General features: G+C 44.2%; 1 long non-coding RNA gene across 1 annotated transcript in view; it reads right to left on the reverse strand.

Annotated features, from left to right (window-relative positions):
• Nucleotides 1-257: 257 nt before the first annotated feature.
• The window catches only part of LOC108528981 (uncharacterized), a 52276-nt gene continuing 30274 nt past the window's right edge, over nt 258-22259 (reverse strand). Inside the window, exons 2-3 of the long non-coding RNA XR_001885365.1 lie at nt 719-1091; nt 258-429 (exon numbers count right to left, since the gene is read on the reverse strand). This is a non-coding gene — a long non-coding RNA (uncharacterized LOC108528981). The remainder of the gene's footprint in view (nt 430-718; nt 1092-22259) is intronic.

The raw sequence follows: 22259 nt of genomic DNA on the forward strand, positions 1-22259 counted from the left end.
GGACTTGTGTGTGTACTCAGCTCACTAGCTCCCTAGAAATAACAAGTACCTGGGGACCTCATAACTATTCAGCACTGGGGGAAGAGGGTAGTGGGGAAGGTGGATTTGGGCTAATTTTCTCCCTTTTTCCTGTTCTGCCAATACCTCCCATCCTAGAGAACAATCAGATGCCATCAAATGAGCAATAGAAACTAATATGGATTTAATGAAATGAGGGCCTTGGATTGACAGTACTTTGTTTTAAGGACTCTCTGGGCTCTGGCAGCATAATTTATTCATAACCTGCTACTCCCCAGGAAGGGAAGACAGATGGTTTATCTATTTCCAAGTTGGAGGCTGGAAAACTAAGATCAATAGGCATGATCCCATGGCAAACACTGCTGTCTGGCTGTGCTCCAACTCCCTCCCTGCCTCTGTCCTCCTCCCACTCTACAGAATGAAAATGCCAGAGATTCATGTTACAAGCTTCCTTTGCAACTGAAGGCAGTGTAACAGAACTATGCCAGTAGGCCTCTGGGAAGGATTTCTCTTCTCTGATCACAGGTGGGAGGCATGCAAAGATAACACTCTTGTGTGACCCTCCTTCCTGCCTTTGGATGTTGTTAGGTGAGGATAACCCCGGAAGCTGTGGCAGCCATCTTGTGGCCATGAGGGGAAGGCCAGAGACTGGCTGCAATAACAAGCTGGTGCCTCGATGTCATGGAAGTGCTAAACGTACCCTGGAACCACCTTTGTCCAGACTTCTTGTTGACTAAATAAAATCCTTTTTATTGTCCTATCCTCTGTTACTTGTAGCCAAACACATTCCTTTGAATTTAGTTGCAGTAAATAGAGCAGCACAGATAATATCTGAAAATACAGAATGGCCAAGTTGAGATGGCAGGGCAGAGGGCAGTGAGGGCCCAGCTAGAATAGGCTAGATGTCTGCAACACTTGCTGGGTGGCAGCAAGACATTTGCTTTGGACTCTTGCTTGTCATGCCTTGAGATTCCAATCATGTGCCAGCTGAGGCTGTAGTGTTAAGGGAAATGGTGGGAGATGTTTTGGATGTTGAGTTATGTTGGCTACTTCTTGAAGCTTTTGGCAAAGTCCTACAAGAAAAAGATGAATGCAGATTAGAGAAAATCTGTCAGGAGGGAGGGAAGAAAAGGAACTTTTCTGAGATGTTCTCTGTTAGTAGTCTGAGGTCTGAATTGACTGAGAGTTTCATAATTTGGATACATGCTGGAGTCTGAAGCAGGGGAGTGTAGACATAACAAGAAATAAGACTGACGATATTCCCAAGTTCCCAAATTCCCCTCATCCAGCATTCTTCGACAGGCAAAGAGGGCAAGTGTGCTGGCAAAGGTCTGATCAAAATAGAGCCTCCCCACCCAACCTCTTATTCTGAATTGCTTCAGAACCACCACCATTAAGCCTATAAAGAGGGGAGACTGATGAAGCAGCTAGACCAGATCCTGGGCCATGGCCACCATGGAGGTGCCCTAATCAGATCTCCCTTCAAGGAAGCACTTGCAATGAGAGTGGTTAGCTGACAGTCTTTGGGATCCCACTCCACTTTGGAGTGGAAATCTTACTGTTTCTGAGCAGCTTCTAGACAATGACAAGTACAGCAGGCATCCAAGGGCCTGGCTATTTCTGCCCAATGTGGAGCTCTCCTAATGAGCTGCTTTGCTCTGCAGTTCCCTGTTGAGTTGGCAAAGACTTCTGCCAGATCTGTGTCATAGTCTGAGGATTTTCCTGCCCAATCCTACTTCTACCCCATCTCTTGTGACAGGTGTGAGATTTACATCATAGTCTGAAATCTCTCCCGTTCCAATCCAGCCTCCTTAACTTTTAACTTTCATAAGTATCACCCCCTAAAAATAAATCGCTTGCACTCCTAACTCCATCTCAGTGTTCTGCTTCCTAAAGAACCCAAACAGACACATTGGTTGCAGGAATTGATTTGAAGCAAGATATCAGAAAGCCCAGTAAGATTTTGAAGCAATTGCATTGCCAGATAGACCCTAAGGCTGCTCCGCAACAGGCTATGACCATTGAGCTCTGTTTAACTCCTAAGACAATATCAAGATCCCAAAACCTTGATCTAAAATGAAGTGAGCTGGGAAGGCTGTGCAATTTCTAAGTGGAGTGTTTTCTCTAATGTCTCAGGTGGGTCACAGGGGACATGAATAAGGAATATTTTCCCAAAGATCAGTGTTATAGGCTGCCAGATGGGCTAACCAAGGAGTTTAATCCTCTCTCAAACTCATTATTCCAGATCAACAAAACTAGATATATGGGAAGAAAAAAAAAAAAAAAAAAAAAAAAAAAGCAGTGGCTGTTGTGTTTCCTGTCATTCTTTTTTCCAATTGCAAGTTTTAATGGAAGGTAAATTAAACTTCAGCATCATTGCATTTGAAGCAGATAGGTTTTCTTTTTATTTATTTATTTGAGATAGAGTCTCTCTGTGTCACCCAGGCTGGAGTGCAGTGGTGCAATCTCACCTCACTGCAAGCTCCACCTCCTGGGTTCATGCCATTCTCCTGCCTCAGCCTCCCGAGTAGCCGGGACTACAGGTGCCCGCCACCACGCCCGGCTAATTTTTTGTATTTTAGTAGAGATGGAGTTTCACTGTGTTAGCCAGGATGGTCTCGATCTCCTGACCTCGTGATCCGCCCGCCTCAGCCTCCCAAAGTGCTGGGATTACAGGCGTGAGCCATGGCGCCCAGCAAGTTTTCTTTTAGTTATCAACTGCTACACCATAGGAATCTACACTGAGATGTGATGGCATGGAGACTACAAATCACCCAGATGTGCAAGATTTGGTGCTGGCTACAGTAACTGGATGATCCTGTGGAGTTGTTCTCTCCCAGATAATGGGCCACAGCATTCCACCCACAGTGGCTGTGGGAGAGGAAGGATATCTACAGATGGTGGGTGGCCTGCGGGATGGATTCTGGGTAAGCACTTTGGCAGCCTATCCACACACATGCCCAACTTGCTCTTCACTTGTCTTCCTTCCACAGCAGAGGCTGAAAACCACAGATTTCTGCTTTCTCAAACTTTCTTTGCTGCTGAGACAGAGGAGAAGTCAGCCGGGGAAGCTTCTGGAAAGGTGTTTTTCTCTCTAACACTAGGAGAGAGGTACAAAGGGAGAGGTCTGTTCATCTCCCCTGCTTCCTTTCTGTAGTTACAGTCATCAGTCAGGTGAGAATTTGATATCTGCAGCTATGTTAGTTATCTTGTGACTAGGAAAAACCAAGAGAATGGTAGAGACACAAATCCAGGCCCTGACACCTGGAACCACCCTCTCCAGACATCTTGCTGGGTAGACAATAAATGTTCTTAAGATTTCCATCACCGCTAGTTGGGTTTTGAGTCACTTGTTAGGGAATGCATGCTAACTGATCCAGTTGCAGATTTCTCCAAAAGGAATATCCAGTTATTTTTGTTACCTATGTACATCTACCCTAAACTGTAAATAATATATCTTCAAATGGATCATACAAAATATTAGAAAGCACATTAATATCATAGCATTGTGAAATCTTATTCCTATGCAGTTTCATATTCACTAGTTAAGGAATATATCATCTATTCACTGTCACATCGTCCAACTCCAAATCACTTGTTCAATTGGAAGTGCTAATAAAATATCTAGTCCCATGAATTAGATTCCATACAGTGGGCCAGGCCTAGAGATGCTTTTTCATTCTTGCAAGTGATAGAAGTAAACAAAGCACGGCACCAGGACTCAGGCCCCTGGTATTAGGAGAGAACTTCCTGCTAAACCTAACTTTGCCACTGGTTTCTTCCATCATTTGTCCCATGAGAGGGACAGAGCTCTAGAAGTACAAAACACTGTTATCCCTTCCTGCCAAGCAACTCCAGTAACTGGTGCGAGCCATCCAGAACAATGACTTTCTAATCCCTAATATTCTTTAGACATCATCCAGTCTAATGCCCTTACTACACAGATAACAAATTGAGGTCTGGAGCTATGGAGTGACTTGCTAAGCTCACCTTCACTACATAACTACAGAATGAGGTGGGAAATTAAACCCAGGTCTCTTACTCAATGCTTACTCTTACTCAGTGCTCACTCTTACTCAGTGCTTACTCTTACTCAGTGCTTATTCTTACTCAGGAGCTTTATCTGTTTAACTTTTCTTTCCAAGTGGGCAAGACCCTGCACAATCTCCTCTTTTGTATCTCACTTTTCAAGAGCTCTAATCCAGAGCAGTCATGATCATATCTAATAGATGTCCAATAAAGTTTTATTGAACAAATGAATAAATGGCTGTAGTGCAAACATGGGAGAATTGCTTTGTGACTGCTGAAGTCAGACTTAGGAGCTAAACATGTTTAGAAGTTTTTCATCCCAAATTATCCCACTGAAATGAAGCATTCTATTGCCACACTACAGGCATTTGACATCATAGGCACTTAATTAATACTTGCTGAATTTAACTAAATGGAACTGACTCTTTATGGGATCAAAAGTATCACAGACTTATACTGTACATATTTGAAAGACATCTTTGCTTTTCCATTCATATTAAACAGAGCTGCTGGAAAATGAAGTTTTCTAAAAATATTGATGGGAGAAGACAAAGATGCTTACATTTCTCAAAAATATGTAAGAAAAAATGATTTCAAATATCATTTGCTCATGATTTCATTCATTAATTGAACTTTATGGAACATCTCATGTCTGTCAGTGCAGATTACAGGCATTGTGGGAGAGTCAAAGGTGAAACAGACACAGTATCTTCCTATTTCTAAAGTATTTCTATCTTAAAATGCAGATAAGATATGGATGTCTATATCCAATAATAATTTGTTACAATAATTAGGTTATAAATACACATCTATGTATATACCATAAGCTCCCAGGAGAGGGCAGCTTCATGTACTTGGCCTTGGAAGGTAAGTGTCTCAGGCATTGTGGATCCTCATTCATCCACCCTGAGGTTTTGGTGGTGCTTGCTATGGTCACATGTCAGCATATCTTGACTTGGTAGCAGTTCTGTGAAAGCAAATAAAGGTCTTTAACATATCCTGGGGATCGGGGCAAGTAGGTGGATGGCATATGGGGTGGGTCAGGAAAAGCTTCCTAAGGAAAGTGATAATTGAGGTGACAAGAGAAGGATGAGTAGGAGATAAGCAGGTGAAAGAAGAATGAATAACATTCAACTTAGGGGAAGTAGCAGAAGGGAAAGAGGAGTCTGGGGCTAGGCAAGACTGGAGAGGCAGGCAGGGTTCTAAGCAGCCATGTTAATGATATTGGCATTTATCAGAAGAGAGGTGGAAAGCAGTTGAAGCATTTTAATTAAGAGGGCTTTTCGATATATATTTAAACGTGCTTATTAGTGAGTCAAGGCTGAGATGATTTCTTTAACTACCTTGCAAACTAATAATAGACTTTGGATACTGGTGATAGACTTTGCAAACCATTCTCAGAAGAATTCCTTCTTCAGATTTGATGGTCGTGAGAAATTCCACAGGTCCCCTTTGCTGTTCATCATCAGAGACACTTGAGGGGCACTGGCAGTGATCTGGTTGCTGATCTGGGCTGGATAAAAGTGTAGTGCTGTGTTTGTATCATGATAAATTTAATGTATGCTGGCTCACGGCATCAATGCTTTATCAAAAGAATAAATGGAAAGTTATTCCGGGCTGAGAGGGTAAAGAGATCAGTTTATGGGAAAGAGAGCCTCCTTATGCACACATTCTGTAAACTACAGATCAAAAGCCAGAAGAGGAATGCTGACTATGAATAATGAAATCACACATGCAAAGGGTGGATGGAGTCAGACATCCTGACAATTTCTTTTTCAAGGAAAAATCAAGGCTTTTGCTTGATGCTGAATACTTTGAAGATAAGTGCTCTGAAGGCAGAGCGAGATAGCTATCACATTCAGTAGAGATAGGTGAACTTTCAAAATTGAGTTCATTTAAATAGCATGCCCCAGAGGGCCCCTCCAGACGAGGAGGGTCAGAGTGGCATTCACGACAGTTGAGGGACACTTTAATCTCAAATAACTTGGTTATTCCACGATGTCCTGTGGTTAGGGACTGAGCTGACCTTACCGAAGACTTTAAATTAAAAACCCAAGCCCATATCCTAAGTAAGAAAATTCCACATGTGGTTGAATTGTCAGAAAAACAGCACAACCAAAATCACACCCCAGGCAAGTACATTTCTTAAGGCTCACTCATTCCCCAACCCATTAAGCTTCAGCCCTGCCTTCTCCCCACATTCAGTTGTAATAGAACCGCTGGTGCCCAGATAGAGTGGCCAACCATTCCAGTGTGCTTGGTACTGTTGGGTTTTAGCACTGAAAGTTCTGCATCCTGGACTGCCACTCTAGTCATGGAAAAACTGTGTTAGTCAGTCACCCAACTGCAGTTACCAGTATTCTCTGATGGTCATACACAGTGACCTGCTTGCATCCCCACCTGGCCTCTCAGCAGCTATGAATGTGGTCTGTCTCTCCCTCTCTTTCTCTTTCCTTTGCTAACACTTCCCTTTTAACCACTAGAATGTTCGTGCTTCTCATGATTCTGCCTTTAGCTTTCTCTTTTTCTCTCTTCACCATTATGGTGGGTTAAATAGTACTTCCCAACCCCAAATTCAGGTCCAACTGAGAACCACAGAATGTGACCTCAGTTGGACCTAGGATCTTGCAGATATAAATAGTTAAGATGAGGTCCTGTGAGATTAGGGTGGGCCCTAGATCTAATGTGACCAATGTGCTTGTAAGAAGAGGAGAGGGTACACAGAGATAGGAAGACACAGAGGGAAGAAGGCCATGTGGCGATGGAGGCAGTGATAGGAGTGATGTAGTTGGAAGCCAAGGAATGGCAAGGATGGAGAGAAACTACCATAAGCTAGGAAGAGGCAAGGAAGAGTCCTTTAGGGACTTCAGGGGGAGCACAGCCCTGCTGACACCTTGATTTTAAATTTCTGGCCTCCGGAACTGTGTGAGAATAAATTTCTGTTGTTTCATGCCACCCCGCTTTGTGGTAATGTGTTATAGTAGCCCTGGGAAACCAATATAACGCTCTTCTTAAGTAATTTTATTCAACCCTCATGGCTTCTATTTCACCTACACTCCAGTGACTTCTTATGTGCTGGCCTGGAGCTCTTTCCTGAGATGGAGACCTGTGTTTCCAAGCACCTCCTGAAACAGTAGACACAGTAGAACCAGGCATTCCGCACCTACTGTGTGTGTAATACGTCTAACTCTGAGTTAGTCTCTTCCACATACCTCCTCTTCCCTTAATAACCTTTTCTCTAGGTTAATGGATTCACCAAACACCTGCCTCCCCAGTCTCAAATCTTGATGCTACCCTTGATTATTTCTCCTGCTCTACATTTATCTGTCCACTAAAACCTCACAATTCTCTTGTACGAAATTCTCTCTGTAGAGAGTTGGGTGAGGTATAGGGTGTGTCCAGCTCAGGCGACCTCCACGGCTCGGTTTCAGACAAGTTTCTGAGCAGGTCTGATGGCCTGGGGCCTGGGCCGGGGGCAGAAGGTCCAGCCAGAAGCCCATCTGGTAAGAGATGTGTATGAATTTTTGAGAGAATAGCCTACATATTTCTGGCTCACCAGCTTATAATAACCAAACAAGGTCACACTTCCCTTTTATAATCCAAATTATTATGGCAGAAGACTTCATCCTGCTTGCCTGCAGGAAACAAGTCTTCCTCAAAGTGTCCTTACGCTATTTCCTAAAGTTCCTGGAGGGATGTCTCATCTGTATTCACAAATCAAACTGGCACCTGCTGGCATCAGAAAGTGCATTAGGCAGGGCCCTTTCAGCCATGTGTGTCAGAGCCCATCACAAACTCACTTATGAAAGACAGGAGAATAATGGGCTCCCATTGTTGAGAAAGATGCTGCAGCTTTTCATGTAATTGAAGTAGCAGTGGAGGGCACAGTGGCCTCGAGAGCCAGGTTAGTGCTCAGCACCTCCGCTGCACTGCTTCTCTTTTCCCGTTTCTCATTTCTGTCTGTCTCTGCTCTCTTTTATGTACCAGCTTTGTTTTCTCTGTAACCCATGGCACACCACATGGCAGTCCTTGCTTAGCAAACCCAATGGAAAGGAAGCACCTTTCTCTCCCAACATCTATGAATCAATCCCAGGGACAGACTGGTGAACTCTATGTGGAACTCACACCCATGCCTGGGCTGTTGCTATGTGCAGGGAAAGGGGCACTGTGATTAGCCAGGCCTGGATCAGGAGCCTGTCTTTTCAGCTAGGAGACAAGGTCTGTAACTAGGGAGGAAAGAGCGGAAAGCCAGAATCAATTGCTACCACAGGCCACCGCAGCATTGTCCTTTGTCTTCCTTTCCTGCTCTGGTTCCTGAATGCCCATGGCTGCTGCCTCCAGAGCCACATGGTAAAGCCTGGGCATAGGTGTCATGAGACTCAGAGAACAAGCAGCACTGCTTAAGTCCCAGTGACAAAGCACATCACAAAGAAGAACCGAAGGGGATTATTTTATGCAACAACTCCTAGCCTGACAGCCAAGGGCCCCTCTTGAAAGCAGCAGTCACATCACGCAAAGGATGTGAGAGGAAGCAAGAGGGCAATATCCAGGGTGCGGAGCCATGTGAAGAGGAGGCGAAGGTCATCCGACCCAAGGACCAAGGACCAAGGTCAGCCTCATGGTCAGCAGTTCAGTCAGGACCAAATGGGCCCAAGGGTGGGGAACTCAGAGACGGAACCAGCAGGTGGAGTCTTATTGACCCAGGATTTTTTCTAAAAGGTTGAGGTGTGTATGTGTGTGTGTCCCCTTACAGAGTAGAATAACCCACATCAATAAGCAGTCAGTTCTAGACAGATTCAGATTCTGGGACATTAGTATTCCTGACTATTTCTGTCCTCCTCAAAGCATCAGGCCGTGGAGATGCCCCTGGAATCCCATTGTAAGTGTTTACCTTGCACTTCTAGGCCCTGCTGCCACTTCTCATGGCAACAAAAACAAAGCACAATGCCCCATTTGGATCAGGGCCAGCAGAGAGCCAGACGGGGGTGGAAGCAGTGGTATGTGAGCAGGACTGCCTGCTCCTAGAGTGGGAGCCTGGGTACCACCCTTTGTCCCGGGTCATTTGTCATAGGATGTGAGGCTGGTAGCTCTGCTGCAGCCCATTCTGGTCCAATATGGGCCAAGACTGCTGGCCGTGCCATCGCCTGGGCCCTGACAAGTCAATAGAGCCAGAGTTGGCAGCCAAGCTGATTTAAAGGGTCCATTTAGACTTATCCTCACTTGCAGCGTGAAACACAAATGATTGTGCTTGCCTAGAGAGGCTTGGGGAATAGAAGTTTGTGGCTTGACAGAGTGTAATTAACACATCAACTACACAAAGCCCAAAGATGGACTCCGCAGCAACACCATGATTACTCCCAGGAAACATTCTGGAATTGTATCATCCCATCCAAATGCGTTGGGACAAGCGTTTATGTGTCTGGATGAAAGTCAAGGCAGATTAAGAAGTGCTTATGCCAGAGGCAGTTTTTCTGACCAGCATGAGGAAGCAAGAGGTGAGATGAAACCAGAAGGGGCTAAGTAAATAATTCCACAGCTATAAAACAGAATATGATGTGCAACTACGACTTATATTATGGAAGAACATGTAGTGACACACTATAATGTAAAAAGAGCAGGATATAAAACTGAAGAAGCAGTATCATCCCAGGACTCCCAAATATTTAGTAATTTTGTGTGCTTTTAGAATAATTTTTAAAAATTTGTGCACCTGGGTTACTTGCATAATCAGAACATCTCAAATAGTATTATTTTTAAAGAAACAACACCAAAGGTCAGAATGACCTTTCTCAAGCTAGTAAATATCTTTTAAATCATTCCTACCCTTCTCTCCCCATTCCCTGACATTGACTCTTGACCAGGAGTCTTGATTGAGAAAGTGAGGTAAGTCCTTTTCCCTTTTCGGCCCTTACTAATAGTTCAGGCCATCAAGGGGCAGAAAGTCCCAGGGTCTAATCTCATATGAGAGGCACACACAGATGGTAAAGAGAGCCATTTCCATGGAGACTTGAAAAATAAACTGTTTAACTTAATGATGTTCTATAAAAACCAATTACTAAATAAAATAAATTACAACAAAGCAACACCACAATGGCCATCTGTCGTATGTTGTAAAGGAGATTTCTGCATGGAGAAGGAAGTTGAGCCAAAATATCTCTAAGGACTTCTCCAAACCTGAGATTCTACGAAATAAATAGCGAGCTGGAATAAAGGAATATCTATAGGTCCTGCAATCTAGATTCAATCAAACACGGATCAAAAATATTTGAAAGATTAAAAATATCAATAAGAAAATAAAAATACAACTTTTAAACAATACAACAATTTGCGTCGCACTTACACTGTGTTAGGTATAAGTAATCTGTCGTCGTTTTAAATTAAACAGGAGCATGTGTGTAGGTTATATGCAAATACTGTGCCACTTTATATCAGGGACTTGAGCATCCATGGATTTTGGTATCTGAGAGGGCCCTGGAACCAGTACCCCATGGATCCTGAGGGATGACTGCATGAGGAAAAACTCTGCTTTGACATATATTCTGTGACTTCTGGCACCACTGCCTGAGCAGCCTCAGATTGGTAAGGTGACCCTTCTTTCATGTTCCAAAAATCTTACCCCATATGTAGCCTGTTTCTCCCTGAAGAACACTTGGCCATTGCCATGCTTCCGTCTGCTTCTCTGTGTCTGTCCTTCTGACAGTGCAGTCCCTTCATTCGTTCTGCCAGCGGCATGCAGCCTGAATTGTGGCAAGAAGCTCCCACATAACCAGCAGGCGCCCAAAGGAGAGTGTCTTCTCTGAAAGGGCTCAACTCAACTCCTTCTCATTCTTCTACCCTAATGGCTCTGGCACAGGATCAAACGCCAGAAAATACATGGGGCAATTTCTCAGGGCATAATGCAGTGGGAAAGCAAGTAGGCGGGGCTCATGATGGCTGCACACTACGCTGCCCATGTATTTTAGGCCAGTGTATTTACGTATGGTATGCTGGGTTTCAGGAATTATTTATCATATCTAAAACAGAATTTTTTTCCCCCTGGTATGTATGTGGCAAAGGAAGGAGGAAGAGGGAGCTAATATTGGCTAATAATTGGGAGGCACATTTTAGATGCTTATCTTAACTCATTTCACTCTTCTCAAGAACTCTATAGAGTGAGGACTGTGAATCTTAGAGTGCTCAAATATCTTTCCCAGGATCGTGCAGTCAGTAAATGGCAAAGCAAAGGTTGGAACTGGGTTTGTCAGTTTCTTAAGGTTTTATTTAGCCAATTAAAAAACATAAGATTGGCTGGGCGCGGTGGCTCAAGCCTGTAATGCCAGCACTTTGGGAGGCCGAGACGGGCGGATCACAAGGTCAGGAGATCGAGACCATCCTGGCTAACATGGTGAAACCCCGTCTCTACCAAAAAAAAAAAAATACAAAAAACTAGCCGGGTGAGGTGGCGGGCGTCTGTAGTCCCAGCTACTCGGGAGGCTGAGGCAGGAGAATGGCATAAACCCAGGAGGCAGAGCTTGCAGTGAGCTGAGATCTGGCCACTGCACTCCAACCCGGGTGACAGAGCGAGTCTCTGTCTCAAAAAATATAATAAATAAATAAGATTTTTGTTAAATTTTTCTGAGTATCATGTCATTTGAGAAAACATTAATAAGTGGATGTAAAGGTCATACTTGTACCTCACCAATATTTCAGCTTCAAGTTACCTGTAATTAAATTGTATAATTTAGAATATAATGATGCCACTGTATTAGCAAGATAGACACACTTAGTGATGCTGACTACTGAACACAAAAGAGCCATTTAATTTAAACAAGATCAAATGTTTGCTTTGCCTAAAGCTTATAAAATGCCATTTCATTAAATCATGTTTTCATTTATGTAAGATGACTGTCGTATCAAAGCTATTTGACTGTTATAGAATTTAGAACAATATGATGTTTGTTATGAAATTATGAACATATAGGGAAAAATACTTTTTAGAATAAAATACTCTTGGCTATATTCATTTATTTGCTAGTTTAATAAATCACAGTAGAGCATCTACAATGTGCCTGGTGCCCTTCTAGGCACCTGAGTGGGGTACAGCTGATTTCCCCCACAGAGTAAGTGGAGGGCAGCAGAAATTATAGGAGGCTGGGTGATGGTTCCCATAAAATATCAGGTCCTAATCCCTGGAACCTATACATGTCACCTTACATAGAAAGAGGGTCTTTGCAGATTTGACTACATAAGGGTCTTGACATGAGAAGATTATCCTGGATTCTCAGAGTGGACCCTAAGTACAAACATAGGTATCTTTCTGATTGAGAAGCAGAGAGAGATTTTTTTCTTCTAAGAGATGAGGTCTCACTGTCTAGCCCAGGCTGAAGTGCAGTGGTATGAACATGGCTTACTGCAGCTTCCATCTTCTGGTCTCAAGTGATGCTCCTGCTTCAGTCTCCCAAGTAGCCAGGACTACAGGTGTGCACCACCATTCCTGGCTAATTTTTTCAAAATTTTTTGTAGAGATGGGATCTCACTATGTTGCCTAGGCTGGTCTTGAACTTCTGGGCTTAAGCCATCCTCTCTCCTTGGCCTCCCCAAATGCTGGAATTACAGGTGTGAGCCACCACATTTGGCCCAGAGAAAGATTCTGACATCGACACATGGAGGAGAAAGCAATGTGATGATGGATCATAGAGACATTTGAAGGTACTAGCCCGGGGAGTTAGAGTGATGCCACCACAAGCTATGACACAGTGCCAGAAAGAGCTGGGGCAGCTCTTGTGGAATCTGTCTGCCAGAGTATGGAGACTGGATTTTAGATTTGAGAGTTGTGGAGACATTGAAGGATGTTAATGGGGAATAGCAGGATCCGCTTTACATCATGTAAGAGTTGCCATGTAAAGAATGATTGTAAGGGACAAAGAGACATAATTGCAGCACTGCAGATCAGAGCTTCTGGTGGCTGACTGGTGTACCATCTTCACCTGGAAACCAGTCCCTCTTCTGGGCACCCCTATTTTAATTGATATTCCCACTATGTCCCCAGTGACCTATGGCAATAAGCTGGATGGCCCTTTCCACCTCTTCTCCCAATCCACCTACCTCTCTCATGTCATCACATCTGATCAGGTGGCCTCCAACCCTGTGATATCCCAACCCATCTCCACCTTCCCATGACCACCACTCCGCTTTTGCTCAGTTCCTCATTGCATTTTGCCTGGATAAATAACTGAGCACCTGGATTGTACCCTAGGTTCACCACTTATTAGCTAGGTTACCCTGGACAAGTTACTTCTCTGGTTTTTAGTTTTATTATGTGTAAAACAGTCTCACCTCACAGGAGGGTGTGGGGATTACATAACAGATACAAAGTACTTAGAATAATGAATGTCATTAATAAACAATGAATCTTAGCTGCTATCATCTTTGTCTTTGTCATGATCTTCATCATCTTTTCATCACCATCATCATCCTTGTCCTAGCTGACGGTCCCCCGACCCCTGCCTTCCTGCCTGTCTCTCCTCCAGTCCCTCCTACACACTGTGACGGATTAGCCTTCTTGAAAGGCTGCTTTGATCGGATCATTCTCCTCAGACACTTCCAATAACTGCAGGATACTCCCATATGAAATATCAACTCCACAGCCTGGCTTTCAGCCCCTTCGCCTTTTCCAGTCTTCTCACTTGGTTACTGATTTTCTATACCACAGCCAAAAGCTGACCCTCCCTTTTCCTGAACACAAACCACAGCTGAATTTGCTTTTTCACCCAAGGCCTCTGCTCTTTCCTCTGCCTCCCCCAACCTCCCCCAGCGCTGCCTCCAGCGTGCATCCCTTACTGCCTGTTAGGTTTGAGCTTTTTCCTCTTTGAAAACTTCCAAAAGCTTATTGATACTTCCTGTGGGGTCTCACTCTTCCCTCACCTGAACAAGCTCATTTACCTATGTGTCTATATTGGAGCAACCTACAGACCCCTTTTCCTGCCTGCTTTTATCAGAAGAAGACCTACAAACAATTTAATCCAGGGCACTGCCCCGCACTTGACATCACCACTCTCTGCAACAACGAGTTTCTTCTGATGGCCTCATAAGGCAGCCAGGCCTGGGAAGGGCAGAAGAGGATCCAATGCTTCCTTGCCCTGCAGTGAGGTGTCCACTGTCCCTAAGAGGCAAAGCTAAAAGAAAGGCAAATTGGAAACATGCCCCTTTCTCCATGTAGGGTTATAGGGTCAGGCTGTGTGATCTCTGAGGCAAGGTGCAACTTCATAGATGACTTGTAAGGTGACAAGCCCACCTGCAGCTTTTCCCTGGGTCCCATTTAGGAGTTCTCAGCCCACCCTCACCCAGCAGCTGTGGTGACCGAGCAGAAAACATAATTATACATGTAGCTGAAGCTCTACGTTACAAGAATCTTAAATCAACCCTTAGAGAAGCACGACATTTTCCCTGCACAGATGTGGTGTTCCCGCACTCACAGACTTGAGGAGATAGCTGCAGAGTGGATGATCAGAGGGAAGAAATTCGGGACCAGCACTCACAGAACATCTGAGGGGACAGCCTCCTCAAGCAGGGCCAAAATGGGAAGGTGCAAGAGAAGGAAATGTCTACCTAGAACTTCAACTCGAATCCCCCCTACATACTTGGAAATAGTCTTGCGAGGTTTTGTCTAGTAGTGGTTTGCTTGCTTCATTGACAGAAACATTCTCAGCTGCTTCCCCTACCCAATAGCACATCCATGTTTTCATAGAGGAAAGGAAATTTCCACTCCAAGATCAGAAGGAAGTATGGGAATGTATATTTTGATCCCCATTTTTACTGTTTTCCCCTTCTTAAAAAAAAGGAGGAGGAACTGGCTTGATTCATGATCCAAGAGAGGCAGAAATTCTTGGGATCACATCCCACATTCCAGTGGGTGGGGTGCTTGGTTTTAAAAGTAGAAAACAGGCTCAGCCCCTCTCGTGCTTTTTTGGCCCATCTATGCTCAGGCAGGATGGGTCCTTTGTATTCAGGCTCCATGCTGGGTCACAAACCAGACAGGCCTGTTATTGGGAAGCCCAGCCCGGTTTCTCTCTCTCTTCTATCTCATCTTTATCCTTCATTTACGACTTGATGAGGCCAGCCTGATATTCACTGGGGGGCACATAACTTCAATTCTGGTGGAGGGAAACAGAAGGAAGATTTTGGTTCTAGGGGCCCTGCAATGCTGCAGTCCAGTGTTGCCCAGGAGCCCTGTGTTCTCGAGGTCACTGGGCACTTGCTGTGTCTACAATAAAATAGATCCCACTTTTTGTTCCCCCTGGGGAACGCTTGCACCATTGCTCAATTGGTTAGAACCCAAATGGAAACTCCAAACCAATAGCCATTCAGTAGAGAATTCCATGTGTTTAAATTGTAGTCTCAAGTATTGAATCTGGCAAGGTCTAAAGTGTAGGTTGGCCCAAGGAGAAGTGGGCCTGTACCACCCTTTGGATGGGATGCTTTTGAGATCACTTGTAGGATCAGCTGCATAGAAGAGACTCACAACCTGGGAGAAGCTAGAGAAGATTCCAGACTTGGGAGGCAATATGTCTTAACCTCTGGATTGCCCTCCGGGGACTGGCAAAGATCACCCGTAAGGACAGAAAATGAAAGGTCCCTGTCACACCTAGGTAATGCATCTCATCCCCTTGCCAGATTAGAAACTCCTCATAATCTGGAGCTGTGTCTTACTCATCTTCATATTCAAATGTCAAGCACCGAGCCTGGCATAAGATACGAAAGCAACCCATATGTATTGGGCTGAATTAAAGCTGGACTGAAGAAGATACGGGTGTGAATTTAAGGATAGGGTTCAAAGACATGAGTTCTGTCAGGGTCCAAAAAGAATTCCCTCAAACTATCCCTGGTCATCTCATTTGAATAAGAAGCAAATGGATATCACCGAATGGAATAGAATCTTTAAATACAAAAGATATTGTGAAAAGAGACAAAATTATTAAAGGAATTGGTTAATAACATAATAATTAATTCTAATTAATTAGGTTTTCTTTTTCTTATCTCCCATGTATTTTCTTATACATCCTTCCATAAGTGATTGCAATATGGATCCTCTAGTCCTTCTCTTCTGCTGGTTGTGCTCCATCCATGAACACACATGCACATCCATACATGCAGTTATCCCTCTCAATTGTGTATGTGCTAAGTTGTTATTCAGAAAGGAATCCAGGAAGAAATAGTCCCAATGAGATTATCACCACAAATCTTTTCCAAGTCCCCAAGACTCTTCTGCCGTGGCCTCTTCAGTGCACAGCAATGATCCAGAGGCCAGCTATTTTCTGGAGATTAAGAACCAGGTAGGTTCAACTGAGGACCTGAGGTTCTGCCTTGGGGCATTAACTTCCGCCAATTATTGAAGTGACTGCTAGTTTTGAAAAAGTGTTTGCTTTAAATCTCAAATAATGTAAATCTCACAGGCAGGAAGAGTCCCTCAGCAGCCATTCCAGCCCCAGTGAGAAACCAGAAAAGATGCTGAGACATTGAGACAGTAGAGACAGGGATCTATCATTGGACTAACACAGCAATCATCTTTAACATGCAGAGAGGAGAAGAAGACTTGTTTCATCTCATTCATGTTGCAGGGAGAAGCCACCGATTTAAGTTTCAAATTATGGCATAATAGCTCATTTATGCAAATCATAAACAAGATTATATAATGTTATGAATGAAATATACACACCAATCTAAGTAGGCCTTTCTCCCTTGTTAATTCTTATATTTTGTTTGTATTTAATCTACCCTTAAGATTGAAAGTCCTACATTTGTTCATTCAACCAAAATGTACTGGCACACACTGTGTTTGTTCTGTGTTAGGCAATGGGATCCAGGGAACCCTAGGAGCTTCTAGTCTATTGCATGAGATCAGATATGCTCGCAAGCAAATGCAGTTACCTACCTCCTCTAAGGGCCATGTGAGGTGTATTAGTTTCCTTGGGTTCCCGTAATAAAGTACCACAAACCAGTTGGCTTAAAACAGAAATGTAGTCTCTCAGTTCTGGAGGCCAAAAGTTGGAAATCAAGGTGTTGGCAGGGCCATGCTCCCTCTGAAAGCTCTAGGAGAGGATCCTTCTTCGTCCCTTCCTACATCTCCGCCTTCAGCAACCTCTGGCTTTCTTGGCTCTGGCCTCATCCTCACTTGGGGCTCTCCCGGTGTGTCTCTGTCTGCCCAGGGCTGCCTTCTTATAAGGACACCAGTTTTACTGGATTCGGGGCCTGCCCTATTCCAGTCTAACCTAAACTGATTACATCAGTTTGTGTTTACAGTTTACAGCAATGACCCTATTTCCAAATAAGATCACATCTGTATGATGGAGGTTAGGACTTCTTATCTTTTTGGGGAGCGAAGGGGAGACACGATTCAAACCATGGCAAAAGAATCTTTAAAACCTGATGCCCTCTTGTGAATGGCAGCAAAGCATTAAGGGTTTGTTCTTACTCTGCGAGCAGGACTCGAGGTGTGAATATAATTCAGCTCATCTGAACAAGGGGTCAGCACCTCACACTGGCCCCACATCGATGTTTGTCCTCTGAGCGTCAGGGCAGCCAGACCAGAAACCCACGGAACCTCTGAGGTGGGACTTCTGGGAGTGTTCTTCCTTCTCTTTTTTTCCTCTTCTTTTTCCCGTGGTATCTTATGCTAAACCTAGAATGCACTTTGTAGACATTATCCTACAAATTCTTAAGAGGGGTCTGAAAGTTTTAGTAGTTTGAATGGTTCCACTTCCAGTCATCTATATGTCTTGAGCAAAAAATAATGTGGGGATGCCTATCCTGAGCCGTCTCCTTGGACCCGTGACTGCAGGACAAAGAGGCTTCATAGGTGAATTCAAGGGCTGCCAGTAACCCAGGGAAAGGTCTCATGCCTGCAAACTAGTCTTCAAGGCAAGGGCCACTTTTAGTGGGGATTTATACAGCTTTCCTTGAGGGAGAACAGTTTATGAGACCAAAACGAGAAAAATCAAATTGCCAAGTCTGAATTGCTCCACAATGAGAGTTGCTTTGAGGATGTTCATTTCCCGTGACATCTAGAAGAGGGCTGATCTAGGTCATTACTTGGTAAGTACTCTTGTTGGAATTATCCTGGGAACTAGCAGACAGCTAAGTTAGGACTCAGGTCACACAGAGGGCAGATTCCTAACTGCGGATGCCAACGGCTCAGGTGAAAAACTCCTGACTCCCCTTGCTGCTCCTCTGCCCTCTCCCAGTCCAACCTGAACCCGAAGCAGCAGAGCAGCAGGGGAGGCCACGGAATTGTTCACACCTTCTTTCCCTGCAGGTTTCTGCAGGAGTCTGGTCTGAGCTAGAGGGAGAGGAGAAGCTTGAAACAGGATGAGAGATTAGTTTTGAGATCAGGTTGTTTTTGAAGTTTGTGATATCGGATGATAAGAATGTACATCAGTACCTGGAAGTAATCAGAAAAACTATTCACTTGGCCCTAGATACTTTCCAAGGTCAGGGAGGACTGGGGTTGAAAGACAACATTAAGAGAAAATGAAGGGGTTTTCTGTGGGTACCCCATTGTGTCCTGCTGATATAGGTATGATAACGAGATTGTAGTGGTGCTAGGAGAAAGTTATTTATTGAAAGGTCAGATGTAGCTCAAAGTAGCATTACCATGAGTGAGCAATAGAAATCCTAAGTAGATTTCATTTAACCATTGAATTCTATTGTGGAAGGACAGCCTTGCCGACTCCAGTCTTTGGAAGGTGGAGGTTGTAAAGGGCTTCAGCTTCCCATGGAGACATCCCTCCCTGTCCTTTGTCTTTCTAATGCCCTGTTTTCTCCATCCAGCTCCCTCCTTCAGGGTCCCTGCTTCCGTTCGGGTTCCCTCCCCCATTCTACCTCAGAGAACCCCGTCTCTTCCCAGGGGGGTTTCCACCCCTTGGTTCCTTCCTTTGTGCTGCAAGCTTACTGAGCCAGGGTTCAGCAGATCTTAGAGGAAGTACTCAGCCTAGTCTGATAGACACTGGAAAGATGTGGGTATTCTCCTGGCAAGAGTGAGGAGGAGGTGGATCCTGCACCTGTAGCTCCAACATCACCTGGAAGCTCAAGAAACAAGAATCTCAGGCTCCATCCAAACTTACTGAACCAAGATCTGCAATTTAACACAATCTTCTGGTGATTCATGTACACATTAGCATTCGAGAAGCACAGCTTTCCTCAGTAGAAATCAGGAAGGCACTGCAATCTGGTTTTAGCACATACCCTTGTTGTTGTCAATGACACTGAGAGAAACATCAGGCCAAATACCACTTCCTGCATCTTCTATGACGCATTTGAACCTGTGGATTCAAAATAGTCTTGTTTCTCCCAGTCATACTCTGCATGGCAATTTCTCAAGATCTCCCTGATGATATATATAAAATATATCTTTTTTTAATTTCTAAGGTTTCTGTAGTCATGCCCCATCGTCCATCTTTTGCAAAGTGTACAGCTGCAACAGATGCATAACCAACTGCCTAGCAGAACTGGCAACCCTGTTACCCCAGAGCAGGCACTAAAATCCATTCTCCGGCAAGGTACCCGAATGCCACTTAGTCACCTGCCTTCCAAGCACAGGCCTCTGGAAATCGCAGATTCTAAGAAAGAGAGAAAGTTTTGGGGTACAATTGTTGCCCTCAGAGCACTAGGAACAAGAATCTTGATCGGAAATGACTTCAGCGTTCCTTAGGGAATGTATTTCATAGAACCTGGCTAATTTAAAAAGCAAAACAAAACCTCTGGCGGAAGATGTAACATTCTCCAAAATTCAAAATGTGTACAAAGTATAAATCTCTGATTTTATTTTGGAGTTGTTTTTTTTTCTTCTTCCAGTGACTATCCTTAAAGCTCTCATGATGGAAATTGAGAACTGTTCTCCATTTCCTCCCAGCATATTTTAACACTTGATTTTAACATTCTGAACTTTGCTGGGGCCTCCTCCCTAGCAACCACAGCATTAAATCCACAGAGCAGTTCAAGCTTCAAACCCCTCATTCGGGATGTGGAGCAAAATGCATCCAAAATCTACTCCAATCTATAGATCATGTATAAACAATTCAACAACCCCTTGAACAACCCATGACCCATGCTTTTTTTGGGGGGGGGAGGGGGGAGATGGAGTCTCGCTCTGTCTCCAGGCTGGAGTGCAGTGCCATAATCTCGGCTCACTGCAACCTCTGCCTCCCAGTTCCAGCGATTCTCCTGCCTCAGCCCCTTGAATAGCTGGGATTATAGGTGTGTGCCACCATGCCTGGCTAATTTTTGTATTTTTAGTAGAAATGGGGTTTCACCATGTTGGCCAGGCTGGTCTCGACCTCTTGACCTCAAGTGATCCGCCTGCCTCAGCCTCCCAAAGTGCTGGGATTACAGGCATGAGCCACTGCACCCGGCCACATGCTCTTGTTCTCAGAATGGCTTCTAACAAAAATATATGCTCAGACATAACAAGGTCATTTTTTTCTAATCCAAATTGCAACTCAGGTCCAAGAAGTGTATTCTTTTGCATGAAATAATCTTTCCAGGAAGTTTCTCCCAGGTGAGAAATTTTAAATGTGCTTCTTTCAACAGGGAAGGCAGACAAATGACTTTGGCTGGTCAAGGGTTATATTTCTCACAGCCAGGATATTCCAATTGGTTTCTCATTCCAAGGGATCAATAAACAGCCAGGCTTATATGCATAAAACTGTCTTGGCCTCACCAGTGCTAACACAGACCATTTCTTGAGCTTCCCCTAAGGTGGAGGCTTAAAAAAAAAAAATCCTGACATCACTGAAATATGTACAGTAACAAAAACAATAAAAGGAGGAACATGAGAGAGACAAACTCGGCTCTGGATGTGCCCTCAAGACAGTTGAGCACAGTTCAGGCTTTCTTCTTGTGCAGAGGAAACAGACCAAATTTAACTCTGTCAGCAAGAACAAGCTGAGATTTCTGTCATAGTTGTCTTTGCCCCAGATAGGACCTATAAGAAAAACAGTCTATGTGAGAAGAATTAATGTGACAGGGGGATCACTGTTAGTCTGAAGGGCCTCAGACCTGCAGAAGAGCATAAAGATAAAAAAATTTAAATGCTATAATCCCCATTTAGAGAATTCCTTAGCATTTGGGCTTCAGGTGGGCAGACCTGAAATCCATCCAGTCCTCTCAGCCAATGTCTGTCCCTGAGGATCAACCATCGGCTTCACAGCTCTTTCGTCCCCGAAGGGGCAGAGTACATGTGGGATCACATGTTTACTCCTGGAAGCAGAATCATGGCAAAGTTTGCCTCTCCACTTCCTGGAAGGGGTTTTGTGAGAACCTGTGCTCCTCTCAAAAGTAGGTTGACTTTTCTAAGAAGCTTTTGTGAGAAGGTAGGATCAGAGCCCCTCTGTCATCTTTCACCCTCTCTCATTGACAACCCTCTTTCTCTTGAGTCTCCAAGAGACGCCCTATATCACTGTGATTAAAAAAAAATGACCTTGAGATCCCAAGTGCAGGAAGTTTGGCTACCCATTATTGGGTTCATTTACCGCTATACCCTTCCACCAAATCATAGGAAGAACCATTGAGAAGACCAACTTGGATTTGTACAAATACAGTCATCATGGCAACCATACTTGTTCAGTCATTCAACCATGGAAGAACTTTCTATTAATATTGGTAAGGACCAGCCAGATGAGTCCTCAATGAGGATAGGCAAATACAAAACTCAGTGTAAAAAACACAGGTAAGAATGTGGAAGACAGGCATCACAATGAAACATGGTTACAGGACAGCATCCTTGAAGTTCCCTAAACCAATGGGAAAAGAGATTTCAAAACAATAATAGCCACGAGCAGATATTTACAGAGCTTGTGTGCTGAACAATAGTCTAGTCCCTGCAGCCAGAGAGGAGCACACTTGGTAGAAAAACAGCTTTGCCGCTGCCCTGGAGGACCTTGTGGATTAATGAGGACACAGAAAGGTGGGTGTGTTTTTACAGCCCCACAGGGAGGTTCTACAACACACAGGTGGGAAGAAAGTCATCTGAGGGCAGAGTGAGGTACCGGCTTTTTTCAGAGCAACTAGCAACAGTTTCTCAGAGGACGTTCATCACTCAGGAATCTGAAAGGACAAATAGGATGACAAGCCAGCCGTGTTTGCAATGTCTTGGGCTTATTGAGCAGACAGTAGTGTTAGAAGTCAAACAGACCTGGGTTTGGACCATAGCACAGACTCACTGTGGGATGCACAGTCCT

This window comes from Rhinopithecus bieti, unplaced genomic scaffold (genome assembly GCF_001698545.2).
Source record: "Rhinopithecus bieti isolate Rb0 unplaced genomic scaffold, ASM169854v2 scaffold_5273, whole genome shotgun sequence".
Lineage (NCBI taxonomy): Eukaryota > Metazoa > Chordata > Mammalia > Primates > Cercopithecidae > Rhinopithecus > Rhinopithecus bieti.